Source organism: Barbus barbus (assembly GCF_936440315.1).
Source record: "Barbus barbus genome assembly, chromosome: 4".
Taxonomy (NCBI): Eukaryota; Metazoa; Chordata; class Actinopteri; order Cypriniformes; family Cyprinidae; genus Barbus; species Barbus barbus.
The window spans coordinates 42,782,173-42,799,284 of record NC_136732.1 but is presented as its reverse complement, the minus strand read 5'-3'; positions in this window follow the sequence as shown (position 1 = coordinate 42,799,284).

Genomic DNA, 17,112 nt, shown 5'->3' with positions numbered 1-17,112 from the left:
CTGTCTTCTTCAAGCCATCTCCGGTATTTTCATAATGATGTATTTACAAATAAAGTGTATTTGTAAGCCATTCATAATCAACATAGCCTTTATTACAGTATATTATTTTCTGCCTCATTCTGTGATTAGAAGCCACATCAGATCACAAAAGGACGTTTTTATAATGTTCTCCACTGTTGGAAAAGAGGTTTAGAAAGGCTTCTCATAGCAAGTCATTAGCAGGGAAGATGCTCGTTATAAGCAGGGAAGCGTCACTCATTCTGTTAAAGCTCAGAGATCGGACCAGAGCAGATTAGCCCAGATTATTAACCCACATGATGAGCCGCATCTTCAGACGACATATTATATATATTTCAGGTAACGCTAGATTAAAACCTGCAATGTACCGCGTAATTAAACAGAATTTACAGCGTACCTCTTTGTAACTATAGTGTACCTCCACAGTACCTACTCATAGGTATAAGGGAACAATATGCATCGTTTAAGGTCTGCAGAGACAGACCTTAGTTTCAGTAGTCATGTCAAAGCAGTAACTAAATCAGCATACTATCATCTCAAAAATATTGCAAGAATTAGATGTTTTGTTTCCAATCAAGACTTGGAGAAACTTGTTCATGCCTTTATCACCAGCAGGGTGGATTACTGTAATGGTCTCCTCACCGGCCTTCCCAAGAAGACCATTAGACAACTGCAGCTCATCCAGAACGCTGCTGCCAGGATTCTGACTAGAACCAGAAAATCTGAGCATATCACACCAGTCCTCAGGTCCTTACACTGGCTTCCAGTTACATTTAGGATTGATTTTAAAGTACTTTTACTCGTTTATAAGTCACTCAATGGCCTAGGACCTAAATATATTGCTGATATGCTCACTGAATATAAACCGAACAGACCGCTCAGATCATTAGGATCGAGTCAGTTAGAAATACCAAGGGTTCACACAAAACAAGGGGAGTCTGCTTTTAGCTATTATGCCGCCCACAGTTGGAACCAGCTTCCAGAAGAGATCAGATGTGCTAAAACATTAGCCACATTTAAATCAAGACTCAAAACTCATCTGTTTAACTGTGCATTTGTTGAATGAGCACTGTGCTATATGTCCGAACTGACTGCAATAAATTTTAGGTTTAATCATTTTCTTTAAATTTATTTTAAATCATTTTCTATATCATTTTAAAAGTCCTTGTTTTTATTATTTTTATTTCCATGTTTTTATTGATTTTAATGTCTATTTCACTTTCTTTTATGTAAAAGCACTTTGAATTACCACTGTGTATGAAATGTGCTATATAAATAAACTTGCCTTGCCTTGCCTTGCCTTGCCTTTGGGGAATAAGGGGGTAATAACCTGCAGAATTATAAAGCATTTATACTGTAAGTATTTTATAACTAAAATCAAGTCAAGTCAAGTCAAGTTGAGCTTTATTGTCATTCTGCTACATGTGGGGACATACAGTGGAACGAAATGTCGTGTCTCGCAGGACCACGGTGCTACATAAATACAGACATACAACAATGAAGTAAAAAACACTATAAACCTATACACTACTAACCTACTGACAGATTTAACTATAAGTATACTATATATAAGTATTTACCCTATACAAACTAAAAGAATAAAGGATAAAAAAATACAACTATACGAATGCTTCACATAAATATTACCCTATACAAACTAAAAAATAGAAGATAAAAAATACAAACTATACGAATGCTTCACAAATACTGTACATGTGCAAAGAGAGACATTTGAGTCAGCAGCTGGTTGGGGAACAGTGCAGGATGATTTGTAGTGCATGAGCATGTAAACATACATATATTGCTGAGTCTTTTGTGAGATTGTGCACACGCAGCAGTGTGTGTAAGTGTCCATAGTGCACATAGTGTAAAGTGTAAGTGTCCATAGTGTAAAGTGTCCATAGTGCACATAGAGGAGAGTGTCCATAGTGTAAAGTGTCCATAGTGCACATAGTGTAAAGTGTCCATAGTGTAAAGTGTCCATAGTGCACATAGAGGAGAGTGTGTTACTACAGGTGGTTTGTACAGGCCCACTCACCTGTGTGTAGCACACTTGAATTGCACAAAAAATAAGAATAAAATAAAAAAAAAAAAATTAAAGTTCCATACAGTTTTTCTTTGGTGTGGTAAGGTTTGGGGTGGGGGTGGTCCATGTTCAGGAGGTAGGGGTAGGAGGTAAAGGGTACCTATTCTGAAATTACGTGTATGTAGAGTCCGTGATTTTCCACGTCAGCATAAATTAAAGCTGAACATACATGTAGGCAAACGGAAACAATTGGGGAATAAGGGGGTAATGACTTGAAAAATAAAAGTATTTACACTGTTAGTATTTCATAAGCTTGGTGTAACTATTCTAGGTTTACGTGGTATTTATATCCTACTGTGTTAGGCAACAATATTATGATTTAGAACAATTTGACTTATTGTAATAACACAAAATATATAATGCAACACATTTTTACATTACATACTCCATATAGCTAAAACTGTAAATTCTACTCCTTGTTACAAGTATGGTAGAACCATCACTTCTACCAAAAACGACTGCTTTGTAAGTAATCTTCCTGATTTATCTCAATTCCTCAGCATATCCAACAGCGCAGAAAAACGTTTTGTAACAGAAACTATGGACTCTCTCTTTTCTAGCACTTTGTATACAGTTGCTCCTTTACGCTTAAGGAAGATCAAAGAAAACAGTCTGACTCCGTGGTATAATGAGCACACTCGCACCTTAAAGAGAGCAGCCCGGAAAATGGAGCGCAGATGGAGGAAAACAAAACTAGAGGTATTTCGTATAGCCTGGCGAGAAAATACCCTATCCTACAGAAAAACATTAAAAACTGCTAGATCTGATTACTTTTCGTCTCTTCTAGAACAAAACAAACATAACCCCCGGTATTTATTCAATACAGTCACTAAATTAATGAAAAATAAAGCATCAACAGGTGTTGGCATTTCCCAAGAGCACAGCAGTAATGACTTTATGAACTTTACATCCAAGATCGATACTATCAGAGATAAAATTGTAACCATGCAGCCGTCAGCTACAGTATCACATCAGATAGTGTACTATAGATCCCCTAAAGAACAATTTAACTCAGTCTCTACTATAGGAGAGGAAGAATTGTATAAATTTGTTAAATCATCTAAACCAACAACATGTATGTTAGACCATATTCCATCTAAACTACTAAAAGTGCTGCTTCCAGAAGTCATAGATTCTCTTTTGGCTATTATTAATTCATCACTGTCATTAAGATATGTCCCCAAAACCTTCAAATTGGCTGTAATTAAGCCTCTCATTAAAAAAACACAATTTGACCCCAAAGATCTAGTTAATCAAGATGGCGCCGCTGTGTTCGGACGCCGTCCAGGCCGCTCCGCTTAGATTTTGCTTTTATTTTATTTTTTACTTACTTTTACTTTCTCTTTTTACAAATTTAACATTGGCACTGATCACCTATAACAAAGAAACACTTTTGGACATTGGAAGCCGCTACACTAACCTGTTCCAGGACACTTCATCCACGAATTCATCGTGGCCTCTGGAGATTCTTCGGAACGTGGAGATAAACAATAACCCCCCGAGGCGACAGATCAAGAAACACTGCGGGAAACGCGCTGGGATTTGAGACAGACTCAGCAAAAGGGCTCACAGTCCTCCTCTTCCGTGCATTCTGCTCGCAAATGTCCAATCCTTGGAGAATAAGATGGACGATCTTAGAGCCAGGATTAGTTTCCAACGGGACATAAGGGACTGTAATATCCTTTATTTGTCCGAAACATGACTTTCGTCCTCGGTCCCGGACACTGCTGTTATGCCAAGTGAGAACTTCTCTGTTTTACGGATGGACAGAACAGCAGAGGCCGGTAAATCCAGGGGTAGAGGAGTGTGTTTCATGATTAACAAGAAATGGTGTGATCCCAGGAATATCTCCATTCTGTCGCATTCCTGCTTGCCTCATCTGGAACATCTTTCCATTACTTGCCGCCCATTTCATCTGCCCCGGGAATTTTCATCGATCATTGTTACTGCTGTGTACATTCCACCACAGGCAGACATCCTAAACTCCTCACTCTGTGACTGGATTCAAGACTTCCTCACCGGCAGACCTCAAGTGGTGAAAGTTGTCCAGTTCACCTCAAACTCCATTACATTATGTCTACACTACTCTCTCTACACGCATGACTGCGTGTCCTCTCACAGCTCCACATCTATTATCAAATTCGCTGATGATACTCTGGTTCTGGGCCTCATTTCCAACAATGATGAGACCGCGTACTTGGATGAGGTAGAGAGACTCACATCATGGTGCCAGGACAACTGTCTCGCTCTGAATGTGAGCAAAACTAAATAGCTGATCATGGACTTTAGGAAGAGACAGCAGCAGCCCTACACTCCTCTTATGATCAGTGGGACCCCTGTGGAGAGGGTGAGCAGCTTCAAGTACCTCGGTGTAAACATCTCCGAGAACCTGACTTGGACTACACACATCCAAACACAGGTTAAGAAAGCCAGGCAAAAACTGTACCACCTGCGACAGCTGAGGAAATTCAAGGTCTCACCAGCAATTCTGAAAACTTTTTATTCAGGGCCATAGAAAGTGTATTGATTCAGTGCATCTCAGTGTGGTATGGAAACAGCTCAAATCAGGACTGCAAAGCACTACAGAGAGTTGTGCGCTTAGCTGAGCGCATCTCAGGGTCTGCTCTCCCCTCTCTGCAGGACATCTACCTCAAACACTGCAAAAATAGAGCTGTCAAAATCATCAAGGACTCTAATCATCCTGGTAACCGTCTATTCACTTTGCTTCCATCTGGTAAGCGCTTCCGTAGCCTGATGGCAAAAACTGAGAGACTTAGGAGGAGCTTCTTCCCCCAGGCCATCAGGCACCTAAACTCTAACTCTGTGTCATAACATCACTTGACTCCATGGAAATATCACCATATCAATAAACTATCCATAATTTGTTCTACCTCATATTGCTGCTATTTAAATACCCTGTACAACTTTTTGCACATTCTTTTGCACATTCCTCTTATATTACTATTTAAGTCAACAACTTACTGACCTGCACATTTATATTTATATTCTTATCTTATCTTATCTTATCTTTAATTTTATTTTATTCTTTTATTTTTTCAACTTTTCTTTTTCTTAATATTTGTATACTATATAATTGCACTGTCCTTGGAGCGGACCTGACTTACATTTCACTGCTGGTTATACTCTGTATAATTGTGTATGTGACAAATAAAAATCTTGAATCTTGAATAATTACAGACGATCTCAAATCTCCCTTTTCTGTCAAAGATACTAAGGTAGTATCCTCGCAATTATATTCCTTTTTAGAGAAAAATTGTATTTGTGAGGAATTCCAGTCAGGATTTAGACCGTATCTGTTACGAGGCATGAGTCATGGGGATCCATTTGCAAGCTTTTATTGGTAAACATAGTCAGTTCACAGGCTGGGTCAGACAACAGCAGACAGGATTGGCACAGGCAAGACACAAGGGTATTCCTAGGGCAAGTGTGGGACGACGATCGGCGTACAGTATCCAAAGGGGCTAGACAGAGGGGTAATTCAGGTACGAGAGCAATAATCCAATCGAGGAGCAAACAAAGTCCGAACGGCAAGAAAAAGGGGTAAATCCAGGAAACATGGGCAGGTATCAAAACACAAGTAAACAGGCAAGGCTAGAATAAGACAAACTGGGAAAGGCTTGGTAAAATAGCTATCAGCAGAGACTGTGATAAATGCTAAACAATACTCGGCAGTGACAGAGAGGAAGTCCAAGGCTTATAATGTGTGTGTGATTGGGTGATAGTTTTCAGCTGTGAGCGTGATTAGTGTAATCAGCAGTGTGTGTGTAGTCAGTGCAATGGATGATGGGAAATGCAGTCCAGTGTGCTGTGTAGTGTGAAAGTCCATGTGGTCAGCGGGTGACCTCTGGTGGTGAACGAATGGAAGTTCATGGCCAGGATTCGTGACAGTATCATAGTACTGAGACTGCTCTCATTAGAGTTACAAATGACCTGCTTCTATCATCTGATTGTGGTTGTGTCTCTTGATTAGTTCTACCGGATCTTAGCGCTGCGTTTGACACTATCAACCATAACATTCTTTTGAATAGACAAGATTTTAAACAAAAATGGCGCCGCTGATGGCAGCTATTGTGCGTTGCTCCTCAGTGTTCGTATTGTTTTTGTTTGTTTTTCAAATAAGATCAGTTTTACCAGGGATGATCTGCTGAACATTCGGCAGAACACACCACAAAATCTTCTACCGGTTTTTGATTTTTCGGACGTTTTGCTGGACATTGTAGTTGGTGGAGCCGTAGCTCTGGTCAAACGCTACAGGAGGAGGCGCAGACGGGGAAAGCGAGCCGGCGCGCTCGTGAAACTTCGTCAGCGCGGATTTAGAACGGCGTTACCTAGCATCCATTTGTCGAATCTCCGCTCTCTACCCGACAAAACGGACGAACTCCTTCTGCTCTCCCGGACAAACAAGGACTTTTCTAACTCTGCTGCTCTGTGTTTCACGGAAACCTGGTTGAATGGCGACATACCGGACAGCGCGATTCATCTGCCTAATTACCAGCTGATCAGAGCAGATCGGGACACAGAATCAACGGGGAAATCGCGCGGCGGCGGGACATGCTTTTACATCAATGAGAGGTGGTGTACAGATGTAACTGTGTTAAAGAAGATGTGCTGCTCAGATCTAGAAACGCTCTTCATTAACTGCAAGCCGCTCTATTCGCCGCGGGAGTTCTGCTCGTTCATTCTCGTGAGTGTCTACATTCCACCACAAGCGCACGTGAGCACAGCTCTACAGAAACTCGCTGATCTGATCACAGAGAGTGAGCAACAACACCCGGACTCTGTTTTAATCATTCTCGGGGACTTTAATAAAGCAAATCTCTCCCGTGAACTGCCAAAATACAGACAGCACATCACATGTCCCACCAGAGACAGTAATATATTGGATCACTGTTACACAACAATAAAGGACGCATATCACTCTGTTCCACGAGCAGCTTTAGGACTCTCTGATCACTGTTTGGTTCATCTTATTCCATCCTACAGGCAGAAACTTAAGTCTGCAAAGCCTGTATTAAGATCTGTTAAAAGATGGACTAACGAAACAGAGCGGGATTTACAAGCCTGTTTCGACCTGACTGATTGGACTGTTTTTGAAGCTGCGGCAAATGATCTGGACGAGCTCACAGAGACTGTAACATCCTATATCAGTTTCTGTGAGGACATGTGCATTCCTACCAGGACTCATCTATTCTACAACAATGACAAACCATGGTTCACTGCCAAACTCAGACAGCTCCGTCAGGCCAAAGATGATGCTCACAGAAAGGGGGATAAAGTCTTGTACAAACAGGCCAAATACACACTGGAAAAGAAGATCAGAGTGGCAAAGAGGAATTATTCTGACAAGCTCAGGAACAAATTCTCTTCCAGTGATCCTGCTTCAGTGTGGTTAGGATTGAAGGACATCACCAGCTACAAAACACCACCCCCCAGCACTCTGGAGAATCAACACCTGGCAGACGACTTAAACAAGTTCTTTTGTCGTTTTGAACGATCACCCCACACCGGCCCAGAACACCCCTCCACACAACCATTAACACCTCCAGCAACCCCTCTCTCCCCCACACCTACAATTCAAATCAGTGAAGATGATGTGTGCCAGGTCTTCAGGAAGAACAAAAGAAGGAAAGCACCTTGTCCAGATGGTATGTCACCAGCCTGCCTAAAAATCTGTGCTGATCAGCTAGCCCCCATCTTTACACAGATCTTCAATAGATCACTGGAGCTGTGTAAAGTCCCCTCATGCTTCAAACGCTCCACCATCATCCCCGTCCCAAAGAAACACAAAATTACTGGAATTAATGACTACAGATCTGTGGCCCTAACGTCTGTAGCCATGAAATCATTTGAAAGACTGGTTTTGGCTCATCTGAAGGACATCACTCAACCCTTACTGGACCCCCTGCAGTTTGCCTACAGAGCAAACAGGTCTGTGAATGATGCAGTCAACATGGGACTGCACTTCATCCTGCAGCATCTGGACAGACCAGGGACTTATGTGAGGATCCTGTTTGTGGACTTCAGCTCTGCTTTTAACACCATTATCCCGGAAACCCTTCAAAATAAACTAACTCAGCTCTCCGTCCCCACCTCCATCTGCCAGTGGATCAACAGCTTCCTGACAGACAGACAGCAGTTAGTAAAGCTTGGCAAATTCAAAAAAAAAACAAAAAAAAACTTTCCCTCTATCTTTCTCTCCACCTACTAGCTTGTACTTATTTGAACAATGACTGAGACTTGGTATTACGAACACTTCCTCTGTCTGACTGCCTCTTCAAGATGAATCGCTTTTTGTATTCCCCAATTGTAAGTCGCTTTGCATAAAAGCGTCTGCGAAATGACTAAATGTAAATGTTCACATCCAGCACTCGAACCATCAGCACTGGAGCTCCTCAGGGCTGCGTTCTCTCCCCACTGCTCTTCTCCCTCTACACCAACGACTGCACATCTAAAGACCCCTCTTTTAAGCTCCTGAAGTTCGCAGACGACACCACACTGATTGGCCTCATCCAGGACGGTGACGAGACTGCTTACAGACAGGAGGTTAAGGATCTGGCTGTCTGGTGCAGTCTCAACAACCTGGAGCTTAACACGCTCAAAACTGTGGAGATGATCGTGGACTTCAGGAGAAACCCCCCTGCTCTCCCCCCACTCACCATCATGAACAGCACTGTGACTGCAGTGGAGTCATTCAGATTCCTGGGCACCACCATCTCTCAGGACCTGAAGTGGGACATTCACATTGACTCCATTGTCAGGAAGGCCCAGCAGAGGTTATACTTTCTTCGCCAGCTGAGGAAGTTCAACCTGCCACAGGACTTACTGAAACAGTTCTACTCTGCCATCATTGAATCCATCCTCTGCACCTCAATAACTGTCTGGTTCAGCTCAGCTACCAAATCTGACCTCAGAAGACTACGGAGGGTAGTCCGGACTGCTGAGCGAATCATTGGTACAACCCTCCCCACTCTCCAAGAACTGTACTTATCCAGAGTGAGCAAAAGGGCTGGCAAAATCACTCTGGACCCCTCACATCCAGCACACAACCTCTTTGAACTGTTGCCGTCTGGTCGACGCTACAGAGCTCTGAGCACCAGAACGACCAGACACAGGAACAGTTTCTTCCCTCAGTCAATACATCTCATGAACACTCAATAAATAAACGTGGAACACACAACTAATTCATTATCCATTCACCACACTCACTTATTTTATTTTTATTTTTTATCATTTCTAATTTGCACATACTTGACCTGTACATACATATTCGCCTATATTATATATTATATATTGTGTATTTTTAATTTTTTTGCTGCTTTGTACATTGGTTATTGGCTATTTCTTGTTATTTTGTTTTATTACCTGTGTCCTGTCCTGTTACTGTCTTTCTGTTGCACTGTGGAGCTTCTGTCACTACAACAAATTCCTTGTATGTGTAAACATACTTGGCCAATAAAGCTCATTCTGATTCTGATTCTGAATAGACTAAAAAACTTTGTTGGCATTAGTGGAAGTGCCTTAACATGGTTCAAATCGTACTTATCTGACCGCCATCAATTCGTAGCAGTGAATGAAGAGGTATCATATCGATCACAAGTGCAGTATGGCTCAGTACTAGGGCTTACTTTTCACACTTTACATGTTACCCTTGGGAGATATTATCAGGAGACATGATGTTAGATTTCACTGTTATGCTGATGATACCCAGCTCTATATTTCTTCACGGCCTGGTGAAACACACCAAATTGAGAAACTAATGGAATGCATAGTCAATATAAAAAAACTGGATGACGAGTAATTTCTTACTGCTAAATTCTGGAAAAACAGAGGTGTTAATTATCGGACCTAAAAACCCCACATGTATTAAACCAGAACACTATCTAACACTTGACGGCTGCTCTGTCAATTCTTCTTCATCAGTTAGGAACCTAGGTGTGATGTTTGATAGCAATCTTTCATTTGAAAGCCATGTTTCTAGCATATGTAAAACTGTGTTTTTCCATCTCAAAAACATATCTAAATTGCGACATATGCTCTCAACGTCAAATGTAGAAATGCTAATTCATGCGTTTATGACCTCAAGGTTAGACTATTGTAATGCTTTATTGGGTGGTTGTTCTGAACATTTGATCAACAAACTACAGTTGGTCCAAAATGCAGCAGCTAGAGTTCTTACTAGAACCAGGAAGTATGACCATATTAGCCCTGTTCTGTCAACACTGCACTGGCTCCCTATCGAACATCGTATAGATTATAAAATCTTGCTAACTACTTATAAAGCCCTGAATGGTTTAGCTCCTCAGTACCTGAGTGAGCTCTTATCACAGTATAGTCCTCCATGTCTGCTGCAATCTCAAAACTCTGGCCGTTTGATAATCGACTCTGGGCGGCAGATCCTTTCCCTATTTAGCACCCAAACTCTGGAACAATCTGCCTAACTCTGTCAGTTTAAATCTAGATTAAAGATACATTTCTTTAACCTGGCTTACACATAACACACTAATACACTTCTATTATTCGAATCCGTTAGAGGATTGTTAGGCTGTATTAATTAGATCAACCAGAACCGGGAACACTCCTCATAACACAATGTACTCGTTACATCGTAAGAAGAATGGCATCTACGCTAATATTTGTCTGTTTCTTTCTCATTCTGTTTCTCAGTCCATGTCCGGATCAGATGGTGGATCGGCGCCGGGAGATGATGTATGTGGCCCTGATCATCAGCGGAGGCCGGGACACCTGGATGAGCCCCGGGGACATATCCCCAGTGAAGACCTCCACTAAAAATATAATAAAACCAAAAAGAAAAGAAAATAACTAAAAATATAATAAAATACCTAACTACATAATACTATTATTGTTTGAAATTGCAACAATATAAAATAGAAATAAATACATTTAAAAATTTTATTAAAACAATAAGTAAACAATAAATAAACACTAATCTCCTGGCCAGAGGAGAACTGGCCCCCCAACTGAGCCTGGTTTCTCCCAAGGTATTTTTCTCCATTCTGTCACAGAGGGAGTTTTGGTTCCTTGCCGCTGTCACCTCTGGCTTGCTCAGTTGGGGACACTTAATTTCTAGAGATTATCATCAATTTAATTTCACAGATACTATTTAAACTAAACTGATCTAGACAATGACATCACTGAATTCAATAATGAAATGCCTTTAACTGAAAATTGAGTGTTTAATCTTATTATTATACATTACTGACACTCTATCCTCCAATTTGATACTGTTAAGTGCTTTGACACAATCTGTATTGTTAAAAGCGCTATATCAATAAAGGTGACTTGACTTGACTTGACTGAAAGAGTATTGCTTATGGTCACCTCAGCAGCGAGTCGGGTCACCAACATTGAACTGTCAAGGTGCAATACAGTGGAAAAGTAGATTACATGTTTCCAGCTCCTCCCAGGATAAATAAGAGCATAATACACAACACGTATAATTACTGTATAATTTATGTTTTTTAGATGTAGATGTAGTGCTGTTGGTGCACTTTGGGCTTCCGTATTTGGTTTGAGGCAAGTAGAATAAAATGTACTACAACCTTTTCTTTATCTTCTTTATCAACTATCTTTACTTCCGGCTTTGCTACTGTTCGGACGCTCTTGCTCTTGCTCTGCGTTTTGCTCCCTATTTTTGCACTTTTCTCAGATCTCTCTAAGATTTTAACTTCAGCAGATCAGCACAGTGCTCAGACAACACATTTTTGGGGGAAAATTAAGACTCTTTCCCAGCAGTTTACATTCCAGAGATGGAAAAACACAGCTGTCTACATTCAAACAGACGAGAGAAAATGCCTCTCGTGGAATCTACTTGCTGCAGAAACTGCCACAAACTTCTACAAAGGATTGTGGTTCTTGAAACAATGTTACTTGCTGGAATTCCAAAACAGGTGGAACACACAGCAGATGGTCATCACGGACTCCCTCAGCATACAGCCGGTGAGTCCTGTGAATGTAGTGAATCTCAACAGTTTATACATGTAGAGGAAAAAGCAGATCGACAGACAAATCGATGGCACAAACAGGGAGCGAGACCCAAAGGCAATCCAGACATCAGATTATCACGAGTATCTCGTATTGCTGCCGTAGCATCCTCTACCCCAGATACGGCTATGACAAGACTTGTAAACACTGGTATCCTACCACCCCCTATACATCTTGAGAACAGATTTGAAGCATTAATGAATGTGGGTGAGGAATCCGCAAATGTGACTAAACACGGATCCAATCAGCCAGCAGCTAACATCGCTACTAACAGGCGCTCAAGGTCGAGCAGACAGCGGCTTTCAGCTCAGAGCGCAGCCGAGCCCAGGACTCTGATAGTGGGTGACGCTATTATCAGAAACATCAGTAGCAGGACTACAACTACATACTGCTTTCCTCAAGCAACCGTCTCTGATGTGAACAAAGAACTTCGGAACATTCTGATGAAGCACAAGACTGCAAATCGAGTCATCATCCATGTGGGGAAGAAGGATATTCGGAAGGAACAGTCAGAACTCCTTAAGAAGAATTTCAGTGAACTCTTTGAATCTCTTCAAAGTCTTGAAGTTCAGTCATTCATCAGTGGACCACTCCCAGCAAGGGGAACTAACATGTTTTCACGGTTGCTTGGGCTAAATACATGGCTACAAAGAACCTGCAGTATAAAAGGAGTCAACTTCATCGACAACTTCAATCTTTTCTGGGGCCACAGACAACTGTTTAAACTGGATGGCCTCCACCCAAACAGACTCGGTGCAAGAGTGCTAAATGACAATATCTATTTCTCCCTCCGTCATCCTTCAGCGGTGTGTGCCAATCTACTCGGCCCTGAATGGCACACACACACCTGGACAGAATATGAGTGACTACAGGACTTCATGTCAGCTTTTGAGTCAACATGTGGTTGACACATCCCACAAGGATACTGATAACACCATGCAGCCACAACAAGCACTGCTCATGGACATCCCGGCTGAGCCCTGCCCACAAAGCTCATCACATGCAGACTGTGACGTATTACAACAGCTCCAAGACTCTGCACCCAAGGACGACTTTCTGGAAAACAGCCAGGGAAGCCAGGAGAACATCTCACAGCCACCAGAAAAACCAGAGCCAAAGCCCTGCTCACCAGATACACTATCCCTCTCCCCAGCATCTCCACTTCTAAGCTTCTCACAGAAAATGGAGGAACTGGTGTATGCTGGGACCAAACTGTCCCACTCTTTCGCTGCAAGCCCCCAGATATCAACTAAAAAACGGCGGGGCCCACAACCACCAAAGACTGCAGGCCCAGCTCACCCTCCTCCTCCTGCGAGAGCTCTCCGGCCGCTGCCACAACACCAGGGCCCAAACCCCTCTCCATCTGGTGCAGGTGAACCAAAAACAACTGATAACAGCTCTCAGTGATATGTGTCGGGTCCCCGCTATATTAGCAGCAACATTCACAAATGTTTACAGAACAAGCGGGAACCCAGTGTGCCTGTAGCCTCCTCTATTTCTGTTTTATCACGCGATAGAAAGTCTAAGGCCTTCTCAAGCCGTACGGCTGACCCATCTAACCTGCGGCCTTTAATGTATCAATCTAAGATTGCTGTAGAGACAAAATGTAATTCCATCAAGTTAGCATTTTTAAACATTCGCTCACTTAAAAATAAATCATTTCTGATCAACGATTTAATAACCACAAACAACCTGGATTTTATGTTTCTAAATGAAACATGGTTAGAAGACAGCTGCAGTGCAGTTGTTAAGCCCTTTCTGAAAAAGCGCAATCTTGATAACACCATGTTGAGCAACTATAGACCCATATCAAATCTTCCTTTCATAGGTAAGATTATTGAAAAGGTAGTTTTTAATCAGCTGAACAACTACTTAAACTCAAATGGATACCTGGACAATTTTCAATCTAGTTTCCGAGCACATCACAGCACAGAGACAGCACTCATTAAGATAATAAATGATATTCGCTTCAATTCTGATTCTGGCAAAATATCAGTGCTGGTACTACTAGATCGTAGTGCTGCGTTTGACACTGTCGATCATAACATACTTCTAGAGAGACTGGAAAACTGAGTCGGGCTTTCTGGGATGGCACTCAAATGGTTCAGGTCATATTTAGAAGGGAGAGGTTATTATGTGAGTATAGGAGAGCATAAGTCTAAGTGGACGGCCATGACATGTGGAGTCCCACAAGGCTCAATTCTTGCACCGCTCTTGTTTAGCCTGTATATGCTCCCACTAAGTCAGATAATGAGGAAGAACCAAATTGCCTATCACAGCTATGCTGATGATACCCAGATTTACCTAGCCTTATCTCCAAATGACTACAGCCCCATTGACTCCCTCTGCCAATGCGCTGATGAAATTAACAGTTGGATGTGCCAGAACTTTCTTCAGTTAAACAAGGAGAAAACTGAAGTCATTGCATTTGGAAACAAAGATGAAGTTCTCAAGGTGAATGCATACCTTGACTCTAGGGGTCAAACAACTAAAAATCAAGTCAGAAATCTTGGGGTGATTCTGGAGACAGACCTTAGTTTCAGTAGTCATGTCAAAGCAGTAACTAAATCAGCATACTATCATCTCAAAAACATTGCAAGAATTAGATGTTTTGTTTCCAGTCAAGACTTGGAGAAACTTGTTCATGCCTTTATCACCAGCAGGGTGGATTACTGTAATGGTCTCCTCACCGGCCTTCCCAAGAAGACCATTAGACAACTGCAGCTCATCCAGAACGCTGCTGCCAGGATTCTGACTAGAACCAGAAAATCTGAGCATATCACACCAGTCCTCAGGTCCTTACACTGGCTTCCAGTTACATTTAGGATTGATTTTAAAGTACTTTTACTTGTTTATAAGTCACTCAATGGCCCAGGACCTAAATATATTGCTGATATGCTCACTGAATATAAACCGAACAGACCACTCAGATCATTAGGATCGAGCCAGTTAGAAATACCAAGGGTTCACACAAAACAAGGGGAGTCTGCTTTTAGCTATTATGCGGCCCGCAGTTGGAACCAGCTTCCAGAAGAGATCAGATGTGCTAAAACATTTGCCACATTTAAATACAGACTCAAAACTCATCTGTTTAACTGTGCATTTGTTGAATGAGCACTGTGCTATATGTCAGAACTGACTGCAATGCATTTTAAGTATAATCATTTTCTTTAAATTTATTTTAAATAAATTTCTATATCATTTTAAAATTCCTTGTTTTTATTATTTTTATTTTCATGTTTTTATTGATTTTTAATGTCTATTTCACTTTCTTTTATGTAAAGCACTTTCAGTTACCACTGTGTATGAAATGTGCTATATAAATAAACTTGCCTTGCCTTGCCTACTGTGCAAACATACACCCTTGTTACGTGTAGTTACTGTGTAAGTGTAACATCTGTGGGCTGTAACAAAGAAATATTTTTATTATTTAACAATTTTAACAGATCTTTTCCAAGAACAGAATGCAGAAAAAAACTAATTTGCAACCACTTATACAAAATACAAAGAACTGTAAAACACACACACACAAAATCATGTTCTACGTTTATTTTTAATAGGCATATTGGCACATTTTCCTTTCAGCTGTGGGCAGGAGTCGACAAATTTCGGTAGATCTTTTGCATATCCTTGCAAAGTTGTCCCTGCAGTATATGAGAAAGCAGAAAAGTCCTCCCCCTCTGATGCAGCTTTCACCTGTGATCACAATTAGACTTCTATGGTGACCCCATGCAGTTTAAATTAATCTTCAGACGACTCTAAACAATCCCAGCCCAGGAAGAAGGGTCTTATCTAGCGCTAAACGCTCCTCTTGTCTAGCTCTGCGTGAACTGTTTGTTTCCGGTTCATGGCAGTTAGGGTAGGTCTAAAAACTCCCGTCTCATTTTGTACTCCATCTTCAAAATTGTCCTACATCGCTGCAGAAGTACTGACCCGGTGTTTACAAAGTGAATATAAAAAGAAGCTCAAATGCCCTATATAAAAATGGTGCGATGTAGGACGACTTAGGACCATTTTGAAGTTGGAGGAGAAAATGAGATGGAGATGAAAATGAGATCTCATTTCAGTGATCTCACTGAAATGAGATACAAGCTTTTTTTTGAGATACAAGTTTTTTTACTGCGTTTCTAATCTTCAATCCACTGGGCTGGCCACCATAAAAGTTCACTGTATGAAGAAAAATCCTGGAATGTTTTCCTCAAAAAAAACTTTGCGACTGAAGAAAGAAAGACATGAACATCTTGGATGACATACGTCTTTTGTGTTTGTCATAAAATTATGAACAAATACATTAAAACAACACCATGGTTTTAAATGTAGTAATTTCAGTCCCTCTTTATATTGAGTGGCCTTAACACACCTTAGACATTTATTACATTTTACATTTATGCATTTAGCAGATGCTTTTATCCAAAGCGACTTACATTGCATTCAAGTTACAGTTTTTACATTTTATCAGCTCTTGCTTTCCCTGGGAATCGAACCCATAATCTTGGCGTTGCTAGCGCCATGCTCTACTATTTGAGCTACAGGAAAGCTGTATTGAGCTATCCCACCTCAATACCAAAAAAAGTGATTTGCAATACAATATAAACACAATAAGTACATTGTACTTATTTTGTGATGCAAGTACATAGTAGTTAAAGCCAGTTAATATAAAGTGGGACCATGTTTTCTGTACATAGAGACTATTTTTTATGAATGTTCTCTAATGTTTGTGGGTAGGGCACTTTTTTTTAAATAAAAAAAATGCTAAAATATGCAACAGGGCTGAAGAGGTTTTAACCACAGGTTTTGTAGTACAATCATGGCTGTTTTTTGGTACCCATGGTTTAACTATAGTAACAATGTTTCTTTCTTTAACTATGGTATAAACATAGTTAAACATTTTTCGTAAGGTACAGGGTATACCCAGGGGTTAAGGTGAGTTGTAGCCCATCAGAGTGGAGTGTCACCTACTGACTATCGCATATTCTCTATTTTGT